Raw genomic sequence first — 21,149 nt, 5'->3', positions numbered from 1 at the left:
TGACAATGCTCCGTGGTTACAGATGAAAAAGAAAGGGCGTTTTGAGAAATGCAGGCACATTGTCTAGCTGGGAAATGCAACATGAAGGCAATTACCACTCGCTTTACAAAACCAGGTGATAATATTTCTAACAGTGCGCTTGTACGCATACGTCCTTGACAATTTGAAAAAAAGTTTGCAGGTAATATTCTTATTGTGGTTCAGATAACAAATTCAATTATTTTAGTGCTCTAAGACAAACAGGTGTACCGAAGGCACTTTTTGCGACTAGTTAGATGCCGCAAATTCATGCTTTGACAATTACATAACAGTCAACATATCTGCTAAAAATAAATCGTGCAGTCAGCCGTTGGAGTGTATCGAGATTAGAAATATATCCTGAAGTGCGTGAGTCAGATACACTTAGAATACTTAATAGTTGGTTGTAATATAGTTTTCTAACCCAGACATTTTATTCAAAGTAGCATTATACACGTTTCTTTTGGTGGACACAAAACGTTCTTGGCGTTATTACATGCATTCTCTACATATTCATCCCAACGGCAATCCGACGTAAGCTTCAAATCAAAGTATAAAATGTTGATACTTCCGTTAACGCAGCTCCTTCAATACAATGATCTAAAATCGTAAAAAGTACTTTTCTAGTGATAGACACAGGCACTTCTTTTCAGTGTCCAAAACAACTTGCTAGTTGTGACGCCGTTTTTACAGATTAAAAATATTTCCATTTGATGGGTACGCTTTTTATAATGGTTCTGTAATACGCAGACACCCGTAAAGAATGTTATGAGAACGGTCATGTCATGCGTCATGTCACTAATAAAAAGCAGAAAAAATCCACTAAGGGTTACTACACTTCCTAATGCAAAATGTGGGGGCAGAGTGGCCTGCAGTCTTTTCGGTCACGGAGAATATTTGCTGATTGATTGATTGATTGTAGGGTTTAATGCGCCGACGCAACGCGGGCGATGAGGCGCACCGTAGTGGAGGGCTCCGGAATAATTTTGACCACCTGGGGATCTTTAACGTGTGCTGAAATCTCGTACACACGGGCGTGTTCGCTTTTCGCCTCCATCAGAAAAGCGGCCGCCGCGGCCGGGAATTGAACGCGCGACCTGGCGCTCAGCAGCGCAACGCCAGCATATCTGCTGTCTCTCAGGAAGTCATCACGGGATCAGCAAACGTGGGAGGGGAGGGAGAGAAAGCGTGCGCTACTCTGCTGTTGTCTCACAGCATGTCGCCAATGCCGGACAGGGTGATGGTGCAAATCGTGCTTGAACCTGCGCCAATGTCAAGTGGTTTGAACCTCCCGCGCAAATTTCCTGTGGTTTAAATTAGCGACGAACGGAACAGCGTCTTCAGAAAGTGTCAGGGGGAAGGTCGTCCTTGGCGGCGACACATGAAACAACAATAAGGGGAAGGCAGTGAGAGAGATGACGCCCTAGCCAGAAGTGCCACCCTCCTCTTCACCCTTCACCGGAGGCTCCTTTGGGTTTTCTTTCTGCCGTTTGTGAGGTCGCTCTGTCGGTTGCGCGGACCTAAACTGATCCCGATACCACTAACGAGGGAACCGCTGCCACAGGGTGGCGCCTTAAAATAAGATGGCCGTATTCACTTACGGGAATGTGAACCGTAATGAGTTGGGGAACAAAGGCGTCTTAAGGAAACGTTAGTAAAAATTAAGAAGATAAAGCTATGGGCGTGGGCACGGTGCGTAATGCGAACGCAGATACCTATTGCTCCTTAGGAGTAAAATAGTAGATCCCTAGAGAAGGAACGCGTGGAAGAGGGCAGCAGAAAGTTAGGTGACCTCATGAAATCAAGAAATTGCTGGCATAAAGTTGTCGCAGTTAGCACAGGGCCGGGATAAATGGATTCCGATGGCAGTGGACTTTGCCCTGCAGTGGGCGCAGACATGCTGATTATGATGATGATGGTGATCATGCCGATGACGATGCTGCTGCTGCTGATGATGGCGATGACGACGAAAATTGTGAATAATAGGATGATGATTATGGTAATGATGATTATTATTATGTACTTCCCAGGAGTACTGCAGACTCTAGCCTCTTCAGACCTTTTGTCCCACCACAGGGACATCCTTTCAAAGGCGGCGAAATCTACAACGGCTGTTGCAGCGTAGAGAACATATGTTCCTCTAGGAGGGCAAGGTCTGTGGCGTCATCTACCTTGAGCTCGGCAAAATTTCTCTTTCCCGCTCGGAGAAAACAGGGCGGCAATCAGCGCCAGCACGATTTATGCGAGGCTGCGAGGTAAGTCGCTTTATTGTTGTTCATAACGCTTTCCATTTTAAAAAATTGCAACGGAGTGTGAAGGTTTAATGCCTGGAAAACACATTGACACAGTTTCGAGAAACACATTGACTTTAGTGTGACATTCGCAGCCTATTAAGTGTAGTGTCCTCGCACAGGTACATTGGGTTCATGTGCGTGTTTATTTTGAAGTCAGATGGCTGACTAGCGCATTCTTTTTTTATGAAAGTTTACCAGTGGGGATTAAATTCTCACTTCCCTTTGCTTTGTAATTTCAGGCTTATCCACCAAGAATGCAGACGAAGTATTGCAATCAATTTGCGACCGTAAAACTTCCGATATTTCGGACTCCGAGAATGAAGACGACGTCGACGACGTGAATGCCACGTATGATTCCGACACTCCCATTCAATTCGGAATTCCTAATCTGGCTCTATTTGCATCTGCGAGACTAAGACGATATTGGCATTTAGACGCCACCCGTTCCGATTCACTCTTGTCATTTGAAGAGTTCCAACATTTAAAGTACGGGTGGAATGTTCATTTTTGTGGCTCTCGGCAATGCGAGGTGACCTTCACCGAGCTGCGCTGCAGGGTACCGAGGCTTAATTTCTATCTGTTCAGATCAGAACTTTCACCTACAGAACTATGTGTGCGGTGCCAGGTCCCCGAAACAATCGACCATTTTTTCCTCGACTGTCGCCGTTTCTCAACAGCTAGACAACTGTTTTTGAAGGAGCCGATTGAGAGGTTGGGGTTGACGTTATCGATAACACTTATATTATCTATTGGCGCATCAAAGCTGGGGTTTGCAAGAAGGGATATATATAATTGCATTCAAAATTTTCTTTCTGCCTCAGGTCGTTTGAATTGCTAAGCGGTGCTGATTAATGGGTAATTCGGGTTTCATTAACAACTAAGTTTCCTTTTACAGCCTCTTTTTGGAAATAAGTATATTGAAGTCCCCGCGTTTTTAACCGATTTAGCCCTGGCCAATCCCCCCTTGTGGGTACGTGCCAAAAAATTTGAGGACATCATCATCATCATCATCACCGAGGAGTATGCTGGTTCATCTGCTGAAAGTGACGACGACTGCTCCAGCGGCGCAGGCATTTCGCACAGGCGTCCTCTGTGGAAGGCCGCAATTTCTTCACGACCAAACAATGTGCCTGTTCTCGAGACGGGGTGTGTTTTTTCGCAAACTAGATTACAGTTTTCACCTGCCGGCTACTACAAGCAGTACGTCGATAACAACATGGCCGAGAAAACAAACCACAGAATTATAACAGAGCGTCTAAAATCAGTGTCTAAAATCACTGGTCAGGAAGTAAACCGTTTCTGGGTTGTTCCATGCTGATGGGAGTGATTGGCTATCCAAAAATACGATTTTTGTGGAAAAAGGGACTGGCTGTTAGCTCAGTAGCCGACACCATGCCACGGGATCGCTTTTTTCTTAGTGCGATCTAACCTCTGCTGCCAACGTGACGATGACATCAGTGATGACGACAAGAAGAAGAACTTTGGTAGGTTGCGCGTTTCGTTCAGATGGTGCGAAAGGGCTGCTTGAGCTTTAAAAGGCCTAACTGCTTCTGTGTGGATGAACAAGTCATACCCTTTTCAGGACGCTGTCCTATGCAGCAGTATATTCCTAACAAACCAAATCCTGTGGGCCTGAAAAAACTTTGTTCTCGCAGGAAAGGACGGGTTATTTATGATTTTGCAATTTACAAAGGCAAAGAGACGTTTCCAGACTTTGGCCTTGGCATATCAGGTGACTCAGTCTTGAAGCTGGTTGAGATGGTGCCTGCGGGCTCCACGCTTTACTGTGACTGTTCGTTTTCTTCGATCGGTTTGATGGATGAGCTCATGAAGAAGGACATTTTTGGCACAGGCACTCTGATGGAGAACCGAATGCCAAAAGAGGTCAATTTCACAAATGACAAGGATTTGGTCAAGAAATTTTGGGGCACTTCGGAGCAGTGACTGCGACAAGACAGCACGCTTGCATGCACAAAATGGGTCGACAAAAAGCCTATTGTGATGCTGTCGGCTGCCTTTGGAGTGGAGCCTGAAGCTTAGTGCAAAAGATGGTGCAAGAAAGACAAGAAGTTTCCCGTTGTCCCGCGCCCATCCGTCATCAGAAACTACAATGCAAATACGGGTGGTGTTGACTTAGCTGACAGAATGCTCACCCTATATGCTCAAAGGAGCTGCACAAACAGGTGGACACTGCGCACAATTCTTCACATGTCTGATCTTGCTTGCGTAAGCACCTGGCTTCAGTACAGAGCAGACAAAAAGGCAGAGGGCATCCAAAGGAAAAGGATTCTGGATAACCTTGATTTCAAGCTTTCCGTGGCAGAAGCATTGATATTGCAGAAGGTGATCGCAACTCGTCAAGATGACGAAGATGACGTACAGATCCCGCCAAGGAAGAGGCCAAAAGCTCTGCCTTCAGAAAATTTCCGCAAAACACTCGCACTTCATTTGCCAATGACGGACGACATGCGAAATGGAGCAAGGTGCCCTTACGCTGGCTGCAGCATGAAGACACGCCACAGATGTGCTTGGTGCGACGTGCACCTTTGCATAGAAGTTGGCAGAAACTGCTTCTATGAATTCCATTCGTGAGTTCTGTCGCAAAGGAATTGCGCTGATAGCTTGACTCACTAGTGTGGTGGGTTAAGAACACCCAAAGAGTGCTAATGTGTTGCTTGAAATGTGTCACAAGAACAAATAAAATCAACTTAATCTCTCGTTCTCTAAAGTTCATCTTCGAAGCCGTTATTTACAGCCCTTTCCAATTACGCAAACATGTATACGTACTATTATGAGCAATATGAAAGGGAATACAGGAAGGCGTGGCAAACAGCCTCGAAACAGACTCAGAGCGATACGCGGATGGCGCTGTGAAAACCAAAGGGGGAAAGGAGGGCGCTCTTCCACTAACTGTTGGCACTCCCACCACGCTGGCATTTCTAAAAAGCAGCAGCTTACGTCATTTCGCCGATAATATGGTATCGTCCGACAGCTGATAAGACTAACGGCGGGAATGGGAACAGTTGTTAGAACAGCATTCCTCTTGCCACTTTGTTTCCGACAGCGGCCGCTTGTTTCCGACAGCTGGGTCTGAGGGTGTTTTCGGCGCGTTCCTGTGTTTCCTTTCATACTGCTCGTAATAGTACTTCTAGCCATGCCTAAGGATGGGCCCTGTGTCCCTGCAGGGGGACAAGGAATTACTTGTTGTTAGGCTCTGCGCACATTCAGAATTATTTTTTGTGGGTTTCACGCAACACAACAGTAAATATAAGAACTTCGTCAAACTTATTTTTTCGTGCAATTTTTCTCTGGCCTGAGGAGGCTAGAGGCGAGTAGGGAGATTTGCAGTATTCTCATACGACCAAAAGCTCCTTATTAATCAGGCATGAGGCAAACCGTTTTAATAACCGGTGGCAATTGAATAAAATAATAATTTTAATAGCATTTGCTGTGTGATACCGTACAGAAAGCTTTTGCAAGCTCGAATATTATAATGCCTATTTGGCACCGACTATTTACTGTGTAGGAAAGGTCATGGATAGTTTGAATTAGTTGAGTTACCGTGGAGAGTCTCTGAAGGAATCCATAAGGGCATTTGTTGAGAATGTGGTAATCATCAACGTAAAATAACACCTGTCCTACTCCAGTGACATCACTTTGAGGCTTCACTCTGCACGCACTATTATACAACTGTTACTTTTAAAATTTACAGTGTTATAAATTTTTCGAACCGGGCACGTTTCGTCCCAATTTCAGGCCAATCCCCCAAGCGGCCGTGTTAAACGAAGTAAGGTACAGCAACAAAACAACTATTCATATTTGCTTGCTTTATTTCATTTTGCTTTTCACCACTTTTGTTCGAAGAAGCTATCCACCGTCGTTTCTTTTTCATAGAGTTTAACCCCCTCATAACCCTCTCTTCTCTCGTGGCCTTCCCACCGCCGTTTACCGTCCCTCTGGCTCACGCGGTTACTTTAATTCTTAGCTCTTCCCTTTACGCTCTTTCCATGCCCCGCTTTCTACCATACGACGGTGACGCTGAACAAAACGCGTTAAAATGTGTAAAGATCGCCTCTTACAATTGGTACGCGCCGTCGATTCTATGGTAGCGAGGACAATGAACAGATGCAACAAGCCATCAAGCTATGGCGTCAGCGTACGCGGCCGATCTCTGCAGGCAGAACTGGCTTCAGATGTGCGATGCTCTTCAAGGAAGACTATGTACGTCCAAGGCGTGGAACATCGTCCGCTACCTAATCGACCGTAGTCTGAGTGAAACCAGTAAGACGATGCAAGCCACCATTCACCAATTTCTGGGCACTCAATAAGACCTCTTACGGAAGCTACAGGCAATACATGTTTCGCCTACACCCAGCGTGCAGTTGCCAGAGTACGGGGCACGTCCCAATGCAGATCTTGATTGCCCAATAACATCAGCTGAAGTGAGGGCGGTTTTGCTTAAGATCCACCGGAACACCTCCCGTGGCATGAACCGCGTGTCGAACAAGGCCCTTAGAAACCTCGACGACGGCTCCATGGAGGCTTTCAGCACCTACATGAACGAGTGTTGAAATAGGGGCGGTGCCACCGGGCTGGAAAGAAGCAGAGATTCGTCTCCTTCCAAAAGCAGACAAAACACCTTGCATGGATAACCTTCGCGCCATCTCCCTCACATCGTGCATCGGAAAGCTAATGGAACACGTCCTTCTTAGCCGTGTACAAAGGCTTCTTGAAACGACGGACCAAATGCTTCGCTCGATGTTCGGGTTCCGCCCGCACCTCTCAGCTCAAGACATACTACTCCAGCTGAAGAGGGACATATTTGAGGCAGCCATCGGCACCCCACCTAAAGCGATCTTGGCTTTAGACCTGAAGGGTGCGTTTGACAATGTAACACAAGAAGCAATTCTCACAAATCTTGGCGACCTGGGTTGTGGGGAAAAGACGTACTAAGTCATCAAGAATTTTCTGTCCGATAGAACTGCGATCATGAAAATGGGCGACATACAATCTTTCCCCATAAAATGTGGTAGTCATGGTACACCACAAGGGGGAGCGATATCGCCTCTAGTTTTCAACATAGCCATTATAGGCCTTCCCCGACAATAAAAAAAAATCCCCAAAGTTAGGCATGCCCTATATGCTGACAATAAAACGATCTGGATTGCTAAAGGTGCTCCCGGCGTTATGCAAGACAGCCTACAAACGGCAGCGGATGTCGTCCGCACCTACGCTAGCCGATGTGGTTTAATTTGTTATCTCGCAGAAGTCAGAACCCATATTAGTACAAAAATGCCGCCAGGGCCCTTCAGACAGCATCAAAGTTTGGCTCGACGGCATACTCATCGAACCGAAATCCTCAATCAAGATATCAGGAAAGACGTACCAGGAAAACTGCAAAAACACCTTGATTATAAACAGGCTTCAAGAAACCACGGTTCAAATTGTTCGGATGCTGCGTAGGGTAGCAAACAGGAACCATGGACTAAAAAAAATGACGTGGTCCGCCTTGTGCAGGCCTTCGTCGTCTCCAGACTTGTTTACATGTCTCATGCGGTTTTGGGGGCATCGGAGCACGAAAAGCTAGACGTCCTTCTTACAAAGACATACAAACAAGCCCTGGCATTTCCTGCGAGCACCTCTACGGTACGACGCACGGCTTTGGAACTGCACAACACCATCGAAGAGCTCATAGAGGCCCACCTAACGGCGTTGAAATTAAGACTCGGAGAAAGCCTCTGGTATTTTATTCTGTGATTTGAGCGGAGCGTAGGATTTTTCCTTGCCACAGCGGCAGTCTAGTATAAGGGAGACAGAAGTACCTTTGCGGTCAAAATCCCAGGCTCTGCCTATATGACAGGCATTGTTTCAATTTAGCTCGATGTTTCTAGAATCGTGATCCCCCCAGATAAATGTGTAAAGACCAAACACCGTGTCATTTCGATGCGCCAAGTGTGTCTCTGCAATTCACTATGGTGACTGCTGATTAGTCGTCTGTATTTCGCTTTGTATTGGGTTGAGGAGCAGAAGTTTGCTTCACCAAACTTGTTCGCCAGAAGAACGCTCCGCTGTTCTTGGCTAGGTGACCTATTATCACCGCCGCTATCGCCATTTCAACAAAAAATTCCATCAGTGACCTTTCAATTTTTCTTAAAAGCACAATTTAAGGCACTTCACTTTTGGTGCAAATGTCATCAACCCTAATGATCAGTACCGAAAAAAAAACGCTACGGGAAGGTCACGGCGCGATCATCTGATATTAAAAGCACACTGAAAATATGTTCTGCCGAATCTAAGAAACAATTATCAATGCAAGCAGGAAGCCTTTATACGACAAGTCAGCAAGAGCAGTTAGATGTCCTAGCAAACCACTAACTTCCCTGCGACGTCCCAAAAAGATCCAAATGTCTATGTCCCAGCAGTATCTCTATTAAACATTCGTACAACGTGCAATATTTTAATGAAAATTTTTGGATGTTGAGATAACGTTGCTGGTACCTTAATGTCGGACGTTCTTTCAACTCTGCTAAAGACGTACTCTTGATGTTGCTGCTGCTTCATTTGGGGACGGTATTTAGTCATATTTGGCTGACGTTGTTCAGATGTTGCTGGTATGTCCGTTTTTTATTTCGAACATGTCTACCGCAGTTACATTTATTTTAGCTATATCTGCTATACTTTATTTTCAAACTCTCCGCAGGCATACTGTATTGAAGTTACCGAGGGGTTTTGTATGTTTGTGTAAGGATTTTGTACCGAGTGATGTTGTGTAAGTATTGTAATCCACCACTATTGCTTTGAACCGTTGACCTTCAAAACAGTAGCCCAATACCCAACCTCACGGGAAGAGGCAGGGACTTAGTGCAGAATTCGTTCACAAGCGACGTTGCCAACGAGCCTTCTAAGATGTGTTTTTTTTTGGGGGGGGGGTCATTGTCGTCAAATCTGAACAAAATAAGATAGGATGATGAAGAAGACGCAATTAGCATAACTTTACTTACTACGTCATTTACCCTTGATGTTACGTACCGACTGCAGCATCATGAATTCAAAGTGTGAGCAAAGCAAATTTCGGGGCTGCCTTGATACAGAGGTTACTGTCAAACATCACTTTTAGGTTAAAGGGCAAGGTACTCTGCCTTTTTTTGCCTTGAAAAAACTTTCTATGACCCCCTCATTGCAAAAAAAAACTAAAAAAATTCGTGAGGTTTTGCCAAGATTCGAACCATAGACTTTCAAAACACAACACCAGCACCTAAGCTCCAATCAACTGGAACACGACGGAAAACAATGCGTGGACCCAACAATTTGGTACACTAACAGGGGCTGCCAGCGAATATTCTTGGGTGGTTCGTTTTGGTCGTATTTGACAAATTTCGGCGGTGCTAATGCTTGTTTCTTCCGCACCGATCTTGGAGGCGAGGTCAATTATGCTAATACTGCAAGTGATGTAACCAAAGCTCCCTTATTTAAGCCAAGAAAAGCTATCGCGCTTCATCGTTCCCCTAATGCAAGCTACGGTAGCCGCGAATGAAATTGAATGCACCGCTAGATTTCTGGCGTTGATAAACTTTGTTCGTTACGCACCGATCTTGCAGACAAGCCCATCATGCTTACACTACAAGCGATGTAGCCAGAGCTCCCGTATTTAACTCGCAAAAAGCTCTCCCAGACCCCCGATCTCCCCGATGAAAGCCAAGCTAGCCACGGAGGAATGCGCACTTTCGAACATAAATAGCTTGTAATTTGCTTCAAGGCACCAAATTACCGCACGTTAAAAAAAGGATTATTTTCTGCGAATGTAATGACCCCAAACCAGGAGATGGACATGGAATCCGGACGATGTCGCGTGCTTTCGGATGCTTTCTGGCCCTGCGTCGACGCTGATATCTGGCGAACAGCATAGACATCGGCGTAGCTACATAGGAGCAGTGTGAGAGTGAAGTTGCCAGCTCGGACCTAAGTAAGCAGCTTTGGCTCGCGGAAAGGGCGAAGACGGCAGGCCGCACCAACGTAGTCCTGGACTGAGGACCCCGCCCACTTCACAGCTCGATCTACCTGTTCGATAAAGTTTTCTCCTGACCATCCTCCTCCCGCGTCAGTTCACGTCGCAGTGCATTTTGCCGACGCCGTCAACGCGGGGCGATGTCGACGCACGAAAGCGCGGAAAATACGCTGCAAGTGGTTGCGGCGTCAGAACAAACCGTAAATTACGGCGCCCACAACCACACGGCAGCTCTATTTCCACCGCAGACCCTGAAATTGCCTTAAATGCCGTAATCTAGACTGCCGGTACAATTACTTTTTTCTTTAGGAGATACCCACACTCAAGCTTTTCTTGTATATGATTGGAAACTAATATCCGTATTTACCAATAACTTGGGCATATATTTCGCAACGCGTTTTTATCAAGGTGGGCGTCTTTCAGGAACTAGTTTTTCCCTCGGACGAACACGAGACAGGAAGTCGCTGCGCGGCGAGTACGATCGTCCGACAGTGTATTAACTACACTCCGTATCGATACGCGTGCTACAGGCCGGTGACGGCACGGGTGTGCACGCCTTCAACTTTCGTTATTTCGGTGATTTGACTACCATGAATTTATCTACCGGACGAAGAAATGCTGCCAAGTAGTGGAGGTAAGTGAGTACTAGTGAGCCTTGTTTTTTTGTCATATGTATTTAACATAGCAGAGTTGCTCTCGAACGCCTAAGCGGTTCGGTACGCGTAAGCTGTTAGCCCTAACGATTTCAGGGACTCGCTTTCTGCGTTGCGGAGATTCCTCGGTAGACTTTTGTACCTGGCTGCTGCGTTTGTAAACAGAATCAATTGTCGCGCAATTTGTAGCCCTGTGCTTGGTGAAGTGTTTGTGTTCTGTCCTGTTTTGCTGGGCGAATGTTTGATATGAAATGAAATAGGGGAAGCTGGAGAGTGCGAATATAAGTGTGTGCGAATATAAGCGTGTATAGGTTACACGCACATTGTGTACTTTATGCATGATATTGGTTTTTGTTTCGTTTCTGCCGATGCCGGTTTTTTTTTCGTCATAATAGTTTTCGGTTAAAAAACGTGCCCAATAAATTGAATGATTGCTGTGCGTGTAGCATTAAAATAAAATAATAAATCGAGTGAATTCCGAGAGTACAGCATTAGATGAAAATGCCATCTGGATGCTTTTTTCGCGTTTCGATTGAGTGTTCAATCTTTTCGAACGTTCAGTTTGGTCGTGAAACGTTGGAATGAACAACTTGTGTGCAACCCGAATTTGTTTGTAACGTCAGAAGTACACGCATGTCGTAACTGGTACAGTGGTATGAACTGCGCTGGTTGTGCTTCGTACTTTTACTGCAGCATCGCAAACGTAAATTAACCTTTCAGAACCTAGTAAAAATATTCTGAAATGGCTGTTGAATTTCTGTCACTTATCGAATTTTCAGATTCATGAATTTGGTGTGGAACACAGCTTGGTGATCAGAGTAACACAGCATTTGAGATTTCGCAGGTTTAAGGCAGAGTATGATTCTGGTGTGTGGCCTGTCGTTTGCTAATAACTTACATGTTGCAGGCGGCTGACTGGTGCAACTTAGACTATGTGTGAATGTGATTATGCTGTTAAAATGTCTTGCACTACTTTGATGCTTGCCGGTGTAAAACGTATACTTCAACTAAAAATGTAGGCCTGGCAGGACAAGCAAACAGGACAACATGACGAGTGTTTCAGTGATGTGCTTTTTGAAGGTTTCGTTATGCATATATACCAGCTAGCCCACCTCGCCATTCTGCTGCACGAAGTGTACGTCCATGGCAGTGACGCTGTCCTGGTTTGTGCATGTTTCCTTTTGGCACATTTTGTGGACATGGCTTCATACGTGTATCTATTGTCACTTCAATCCACCAAGCGGTTAGGATACACACAGAAAAATATTTTGCAAGTTCAGATGGGACCTGTAGCTGGCTAAAATGTCCTCAGAGTCCCCATTCACGAAATATATATCTTATATTTAGTGGTACCTCACATTAGCTGTCAATAGTTATTGTTAAGGTTGCCTTAGTAGTGCCAATGCTGACAATAAAGTATATCCACTCCGCTCTCTTCCTGTCCCTTAATGTTACACCCGTCTTCTAGCCTTCTATTTCCTGCTAAGTCATCCTTAATTTAAGTTAGACCCTTTTATTTAGCCTGGAAGTTTCTGCCTCGTAGGCGAGTACCGGTAGGATGCAGCTGTCATACACTGTCTTTTTCAGGGACAATGTAAGCGGCCATTCTGTATTATGCCAGTCTTAAAAATCTGTATTATCTACACAGATTTTCCTGTACTCTTGCCTGGATTGATGAACTGGCTTGCAAGGGAGGTGCTACTGCAACAGCCTGCACAAGGCGCCTGCTCGAGCTACTGTTGGCAGTCAACTTGGCGCAGGACTTCTCCTGGTTTGGGAAAGAGGGAACACTCTTTTTTCCACCTGCGAGTGGCATCCTGAATTGTGTGTAACTAGATATCTTCGAGTTGTTACAGACATCAAATGCTTTCACGAGACAATGTATAGGGCCCAGATTTTTATTGTCAGTCACATGCTGCGCAAATATCAGCTTTGTTGACAACCTGCGGCTTCTTAGTTTTTATTGCTAGAAGCGGTATTAAATTTCTTTCAGCCTTTGCACCATAAAAGTTTTACTCACTTTCCAACCAATCCGGTCTGCAACTATTTTGTCAGTTTCTGGCACCACAACGAAGAACACAAACTGTTCAAGAATCCCTACCATAACTGATGATGGAGGCAAGCACGATTGAACCATTATTGAATCATTTCCGTGCTTCCATCAGTTTTTATTTTGTGTGATTGTTCTTTGAGAGTATCACTTGGCGTGAATCACGTAGTCAAGTAAATCTTTCTTGTTTTGACTAATATTCAATCATTTCCGTGTTCCCCGTTTTTTCATTTGTACCCAAATCATATCACTTTGTGTGAAATATTGAAATAGTGTAACCTTTTATTTTCCTAACCAGAATTCTATAAGTTGTTTCTAAAGTTTCTTGTTGTTTTATTGTTGTACTGCCATTTCACTAAGTGTGAATCATATCATCACATAATTTTCTACTGCTCTTGTAACCGCCGTAGTCATTTCTTCATACACATCTTTTCTATAGATCATAACCATTTTCCTAGATGTTGGTTTGTTTAAAGCAGCCTAAATGTGTATGGCACTCACAACCACCACCCAACACCACTTCTGTGTTTCCTAGGTGCTTTTGTTTTATTGTTCCACAAACTTTTCACTACATGTGAACTATTTAGTTCTGTAAATTTGCTGTGTTTTATAACCACCATTCAATCATTTCTTTGTTTTCACACTTTTCTGCGTTGTTTTTCACCAAATTATTGTAATGTGCGATATTTGAAGTTGGATAACTATCTTGTGCTTGTACCCTGGGTTTACATGTTTGCTTTTCTTTATATTTTTATCAACATTTCTGCTGTGTGACTTATTTATAGTCATGAATATCTGTACTATTGTATTTGTACAATGTCTACCCTGTGGGCCAGGGCAGTTAGGAATGAAAATTAAAGTGGTTCTGTTGCGAAAGCATATTACATAATTTAGAAGTCAATATAAACTCTTTTACCTGAACTCTTTTGTGTTTTATGTGTACTTTGGAAGCGTTCTTACTACCCAGCTGCAGGTACTTACAGATAGGATGGGAGACTGTCATTTTAATTATTTTATTTTTGAATTGTTTCTGTGATAATTTATTTTCAGAAGGCCTGTACAGCCGTGCTGTATGGTACAATTCGATGACGCTACTGTGGTTGCCTTAGTGTCCAGGGCGCTTGTGCTGATCAGGACTGGTTTGCTGTTACTTACTGCCTCTTGTTTTCGATGCGACATTTCTTGTTTAGAGCTGTGCTTCTTGTGTTTCTGCGAGAGTGTGGTCAGCTTGGCACTTCACATATGAGACTTCATGCAGTATGCAGCACTTCTAAAGTGGAAACACATTAATCTAGAAACCAGGTGACAAGTAGCGGCAAACAGTGCTGAATAGCTAGTAAGACATGTATTTGAGGTATAAATGTCCACAACATGTAGGCAACCTTGGAAAGGGGGCTAGGCAAACTTCCAAATAATGTATAAAGAATGTAAATTTCAGGCATACAGGTTCATCTCAACAATATCATATTAACGTACACAAGCGATGAATATAAAAAAACTAATGCTTGTGCCAAAGACAGAAAATCAATGTAGAACAGACATCTATATACGTCTTGCATGCGTACCACGACAATATCCATAAGACGTACCACTAAGGTTACGTCCCGTAAACAGCGTATAAAAGTACTATGAGACGTCTATTGGACGTTATCCTTCGTGTGATTTGTGATTTAGACAGGTTTTTTGCAGTTGTAGCAACGTTGAATATATGTAACTTTGATCCCAACGGTACGTCTCCTGGACATCTGCAATGTCGATTGCTGATGTCTCCGGAATATCTGCACGACGTAACGTGGTTTGCTGGGAGTATCCAGCAACAATAGTCGCAGATGGTTTTTTTTTTTTTGCGAAAATTGTGACCTTTTATTCGGTACAGAAAAAAGCTGCCACAAGTGAATTATTTCTGGGCTGCATTTTGGGTTGCATTCAGGCTATGTTACGCTACGCAAAGATAAAGCAACACAAGGCGGAAGTGTGGCCACGCATATTTACGAAAAAAATACCTTTCAGTATTATGCCTGAAGCATATGTGATGCAGAGGCGATATCCTGCACACTGATATCTGGTTCATGTTCTGTTCTGCTAGAATGTGTTTATCGAAGAACCAGTTCTGCGACTGGTTGCTTGCAAGCTCTTCATCATGTGGCTGGAGCAAGGATTGTCTTGTTAGGGCATTTCAATCTGCGGCCATTTACTGGGAAACATTGCAATTTTAGTGTGCATTCTCGTTAATATTTTACGATACAATATTCATTTCTAACTTTAATGAGACCATGAAGGAACCGACACGTGTTGAATGAATGAAATCAAATAAACTTGACTTGGGTTTAAAAAGAAAACTCTTCCTACCACATGACTGTAAAATGGAAATACCGACACGTGTATCACACCACAATTTAATTTTATGCGTATAACTCCCACATTCAAAGAGGAAAAATTGACTCGGTATCACAGACCACATTTGAAAATATCGCTCACGCCGACGATACACCCATGAATAATTTTATTTCCTTTCAACTTGAGTCGTTCGTGTATGCTTCAGATCAACCCTCCACCGAAAAACATACCGTGACAAACATTCAAACATATAGTACTGCATTGCATTTACATCTTTATACCAACAAAAACAAAAAGAACAAATAAGCCCAACCCATAGATAACATGAGACATCATCCAATATAAATAGAGGGTAAAGACTAAGAAAATTGCAGAAAAATAAACCAAAATTTTCTAGAAAGATTGGCTTTGTGCTGCCATTGCTAACATTATATCGAAGATCAATAGGGCCAATTAAACCCAACTACTTAAAAAAAGTACCGGGCGAGCTTTACAAAAACTCGTCAAAATTATTCTGTTAATCTGCATCCTAAAAAACACAACAAACCGTCCACCGGACCAGGCGACACAGGAGCTGAGTGTTTCAATGCACATTTTACAGCTGTTTTCGCTATCGATGACGGTAAACTATCTTACATTACGTCATGCGACGAAACCCATTTCGAACCAGTCACCCTAACAAAAGCAGGCGTACTGAACATTATGCTAAGTTTTGATGGGTGAAAAAAAAAAATTAGCTCCATTCCACGCTCTGAAGGTGGTTGGAAAGCAAAGCTTTAAACGACACCCACAACAACTGCCCATGCGAGGTAAGTTGAATTCACTGGCATGGCTCTAGCCAGAGTGAATCCGGAGATTCTGCCAGCAGTTACCTGGATCTCGCGGTTGCAGCGTCCTGAGCGCAGCAGCAGCGTCGCCTACAGCCGGGCTGGAGAAGCGGACGCCGCCACTGTAACCAGGCCGTAAGTCGGGAGAAAGAAAACGAACAGGAGCGTATTTCCAAGGGTGAGACAGCGGAACCTAGTCATCCTGACATGCTAGCTTGGGACTACACCACCGCGCGACACAAGCGCAGACACCGAAACAATTGGGCATGTGAGCTTAGTGATTCCCATTTCTAGCGATTTAAACTAGTTAGTTTCGTAGGTTTGAGAATTGCGAGAAAGCTCAGACGTTTTTTATACTCCCTATTTTTCAGAACCAGCTACCACTTTTCCCTTTCGTAATACGTATTCAAAACAAACGAATTGATGTTCCCCGATTTAGAAAGTAGAGTCCCAGTTGTTGCAAGCAGTGTGCAAAAGGTAGCGTTTCTCTGGCGGCAGACGTCTCTATGTGGTTTGTACATTTTGCTTTCCCACCATGTAAACCAATTCTTAACTATGTTTGCCATACGACCACATAATTCCTTTTTGTGCGGGTTACTCTCGAGGGGCTGTCGACCAATCAAGCCATGAGAAGGCAGCGCGCAATAGACGCCAAGCTGCGCTAAATCAGGGCTAAAACAACCATCGAAAAGCAGACGACAAAGCCGTACCGGTGCCGCCGCACACACGTCCGCGCACGGAATGCTGGGTAAATTCGTCGCGCCATCTACAGTGTGCTCCGTAAGTGAAATCCTCCTTCGCGCCACCCCCCCCCCCCCTCTCGCCACCGCCTCCGCCGCGTTGGGAGTTTGTTGTCACTCCACGCCACGAACGAACCGTTGGCTGGTAGAGCTAGAACAGTTACAAGACAAGATACCCGAAACAGTTTATAAGAGGATACGCCGAATGGATAGCAAAGTATTGGTGTGTTAGCTTCAGCAAGTCACTTGTCACACCTGCTGTTTCAAGGGAATGGAAGAGGGCAAAAATGACCCCAATACTAATCTGAAAACAATATAGGCGACACAAACGACGAATCCATTTCTTTAACATGTATGGTATGCAAAATTTTGAAACAAACAATTCTTCAACATTTCACCGCTTACGTCGCCAGGGAACGCTTCATGTCGCCGTCCCAACGACGGTTTCTTAAAGGGCTATTGACAGTGGCTGAGCTAGCTGAACTGATACGCAACTTGTCTTCGAGAATTGACAGCCAGAAACAAGCTTACCATATTCTACTAGACTTCTCAAAAGCTTCACATTTTGTTTCTGCAAAAAATGAAAGAACAGTCGCCTGTAGGAAATGGATGGGGTGAAGATTGCCTCTCAGATAGGACATGGTACGTGGGCATAAACACTGAGACGTCCTATATAGCAGCAGTAACTTGCGGTGTACCTCAACGCGGCGTCCTAGAACCTTTGGTGTTTCCAATATTTATTATTGAGTTGCTCCTAACTTTCAAGTGGACGTAAAACGTTTCGCAGATGATTGCAGACAATATACTAAACTCAACACCACGACGATCACACAGCGCTAAAAAATTCGCTAGAAACCGTTTCAAACAGGTGCGCTAATTGGCAAATGACAATTTACGCTAAAATATCCGCTTTGCTGACAGTAACCAGAAAAATAAACGAGTTTAATTTTCGTACACCGTTAATAACATATCCTTCTCACCAGATTACAAACATAATTACGTCTGCGTAACAATAGCCCAGAATCATACGGGGCTATCCTATATAAATAGTAACCTCATTAATACTTCTAGACGAGGCCTCCGGCTCGCTTCTGCAGAAACAAAACTAATTTCTTACAAAGCTTTTATCGGATCGGTGTTACAGTACGGAAATATTGTTTCGTTCCCCTTTACTGTCGCTCAAGTTAATAAGTAAGAAGGAATACACAGGAAAGCAATTCGGTAAATGTACAATAAGTACCGGTTACCTCGCTAGTCGACAGAGCTTAATAGACAAGATGGAATACTAACTCTTCAAAACAGAGCCAAACTTGCAGAGTTAAGAATCATGGAGCAGTTGATCCATGGCGAGAAAAGGAGTGAGAAATTCGAATACATTTCTAGTGCCCAAAGACGACTGGCTCCCCACATTCAGTCTGAAATGCTAGACGAGTGTTAGTTTCAAGCAGGCTGATTTAGATATTCACTCTTCCCATCAGCAGCAAGGGATTGGAAGTGGCTGAGTCCTTCCAAAGCAATAGCTTCATTGAATAACTTTAACACTTTAGTAAAAGAGCACTTACAATGAGAAAATGATTTACCGATTCTCTTGGGAATACTGTGAATCACTCATGTGTTCTTTACGTCTTTTCATGCCTGAGTAATATGGATGAAGGAGGATTATTGTTATGATCTTGTAACGGGCTGTTGTTTTCATAGATTGTTCCGTTGACCTACAAATTGAGGTATTTGGTTGTTTTGCTATGTCATAATAGCAACGAAAGAAAACCAGGTATTCCTGCACCTGTCTATTGTTTTCTTTCAATGTTAAAACTCCGCCCTAACAAACAATTATCCATCTTTAAAAGTGTTTTGCTTTTAACATGCATATTCTTGATGTATATATGTGCTATGCTACCTTAAAAGTGCGAATGCTTGTTTTGTATAAAATCAATAATAAATCGCAATGTCCACCAACACAGACACGCACGCGCACGCACCCACGCACGCACGCATATCTACACAATAAAAAAGGCCGGAAGCCTAAAGCGCCAATGGACGCATAGGGAAATAGTTATGCTTTCTTTATTATTGTTACGGTTAGTACATCTAACATTTTTAAAACTTATGAGAGAAAGAAACAAAAGTACATAACGCGCCTCCACAGTGGGGATCAAGCCCACGCCTTCCGATTTCGTCTCGGATGCCCTACCAATTCGGCTATATGGGCGAGTGCGTTCTCCTTTACATTGTGGGGTATATATATTTATTGCAACTGCATCTAACGCTTGAGAGTGGAAGCAGGCGCCACCCTGACTACACGGGGAGAAGGGGACCTTCTTTTCAACCACCAGAGCGTGCCTTGGAACGTCTACAGCCTGTCATGAGTGATCAACTAGAGGTAAACCCTCTTAGGCTGCCGTGGCATCAAGGCTGTCGTAACCGAGGCTCTCGCTGGGCTTTCGCAGAATAATTAGGTTTGGAAATGAGGGGTCCTTGAGGACATATAGAAAGGAAAGGCCGGCAGTGGACAACGCCAATGCAGGCACAGGGGAATGTTTGGGCTTTTTTCGTTATTATTATCGTTAGTGAATGAAAAAGTTTTAAAATACACGTGAAAAAGGAAGAAATTATCAATACACGCGTTCAGAGTAGGAACCGAACCCACGCCTTCAGATCTGATATCGACTGCCCTACCGATTCGGGTATCTGGGCGACTGTGTTCTTCAATTTATGGGGTATTTATATTTACTAAGACTGTATCTGAAGCTTGACGGTGGTAGCCATATATACTTTGACTAATCAACCCCCGGGCATGACTACAACGTCTACAATCTGTCATGAGCCGTCACACGGCATGAAACCCACTCATGCTACCTTGCCATCTAGGAAGCCAGAACCGAGGCCCTGGTTACGCTTGCGCAGATAAATATGGCCTGGAATTGAGCAAATTCAGAAAGAAAGGCCGGCAGTCTGAATCGCCAATGAGGGCATGGGGGAATGGCTAGGCTTTTCCTTTATTATTACTACTATTAGTGAAGTTAAGGTTTCAATTTCCGTAAGACAGAAAGAAAGGAAGAAAAATACGCGTCCACAGTCCCAACGATGCTATTTGCAAAGCGGCGAATCTTGATCGCCAAGAGGAGCTTCAGAACCAAAAAAACTTAACCAGAAGGGTAGAAGCAGCCTTCTTCTAACGTTACGGGATAAATTTGCGAACATAAGCAAAAGTTTGAAAATGCACGTCAACACACTAAACAAGAGTGAACGGCAATTCGAAGTATTTCCAACCCCTCCTTGTGTAGCATACAGCCGCCCCAAAAATATCAAGAATACCTTGTACGCATCAAAACTGAAAGCCCACTCAAGAGTGCATGTAAAACATGTGTAAAGGCTTGGTGCCGCGCATGTGGACACATGCAGATAACCACTGTGGCAGAAAGCACTAACTCTCATTTCAAACACCTCATTCAGGCAACATCTATCGCGGCTCTTGCGATCTGGCAGCAAAGTGCATAGTGTGCGTTATTCAATACGTTGGTCACACGGAAACGGAATTTGTGACCGCTCCGCTTATTGGACAGTTTAGTTAACTCCAATTTCCTATTCCCCACTTCTTTCAATGCCTCCATTCTGCTGTGACAGGTTTTGGTCATATACACAGAAAGTCTCGACTCGTACTGCTGACCGACCTTATTGTAACTTCCACGCAGCACATACCGGGCTACTACGAGTATATATTCTTGTCATTGGTTGTGTTGCTGGCGACAGTGCCCTTAGGACTTCTGTAACCTGTGAACTGCCCTGGAATTCCACACGCAGCGGGTCATTAGTATTTTCAGTAATGGATGTGTCACCGTTGGCCTCTGTTCTGTATGTGTTGTTCTTCTGAGCCCGCTTACTTTGCATTTCCTGTGTCGAGATATTCGCTGCGCGATTCGTTGATTAATGTAATACGTACGTGAAGTGTTTGTTTTTCACAAGTTACACAGCCTGTCTTTTTTCAATGGAATTGTAGGGCGCTATGTCGGGCGCGAGGAAGGAGCCTAAACACAAGACGACCGTTCGTCGCAAGGCTAAACCAGATTCTATTTTGTCAGCACCAGTGCGACCTCCGCGCCCTCGTGCGCTCACGCGGCCACGCAGCCTGTGTCCATGTCCATCGGGCTGCTGCGCTAGGAGCGGCGCTCGATCCAGCGATGTCGCTGGAGCTTCCGCTACAGGGCTGCCCCCCCCCCCCCAAGAG

General features: G+C 44.3%; 1 pseudogene; it reads left to right on the top strand.

Moving 5' to 3' along the window:
- Nucleotides 1-1,234: 1,234 nt before the first annotated feature.
- LOC144168225 (uncharacterized) lies at nt 1,235-6,883 on the top strand (annotated as a pseudogene).
- The last annotated feature ends 14,266 nt before the right edge of the window (nt 6,884-21,149 follow it).

Source organism: Haemaphysalis longicornis, unplaced genomic scaffold, assembly GCF_048455015.1.
Source record: "Haemaphysalis longicornis isolate Haplotype H1 unplaced genomic scaffold, Haemaphysalis longicornis Haplotype H1 scaffold_2, whole genome shotgun sequence".
In the NCBI taxonomy this organism is placed as follows: Eukaryota; Metazoa; Arthropoda; class Arachnida; order Ixodida; family Ixodidae; genus Haemaphysalis; species Haemaphysalis longicornis.
Note: the sequence above shows the minus strand (reverse complement) of the source record. Positions and strands in the feature narration are given on the sequence as shown.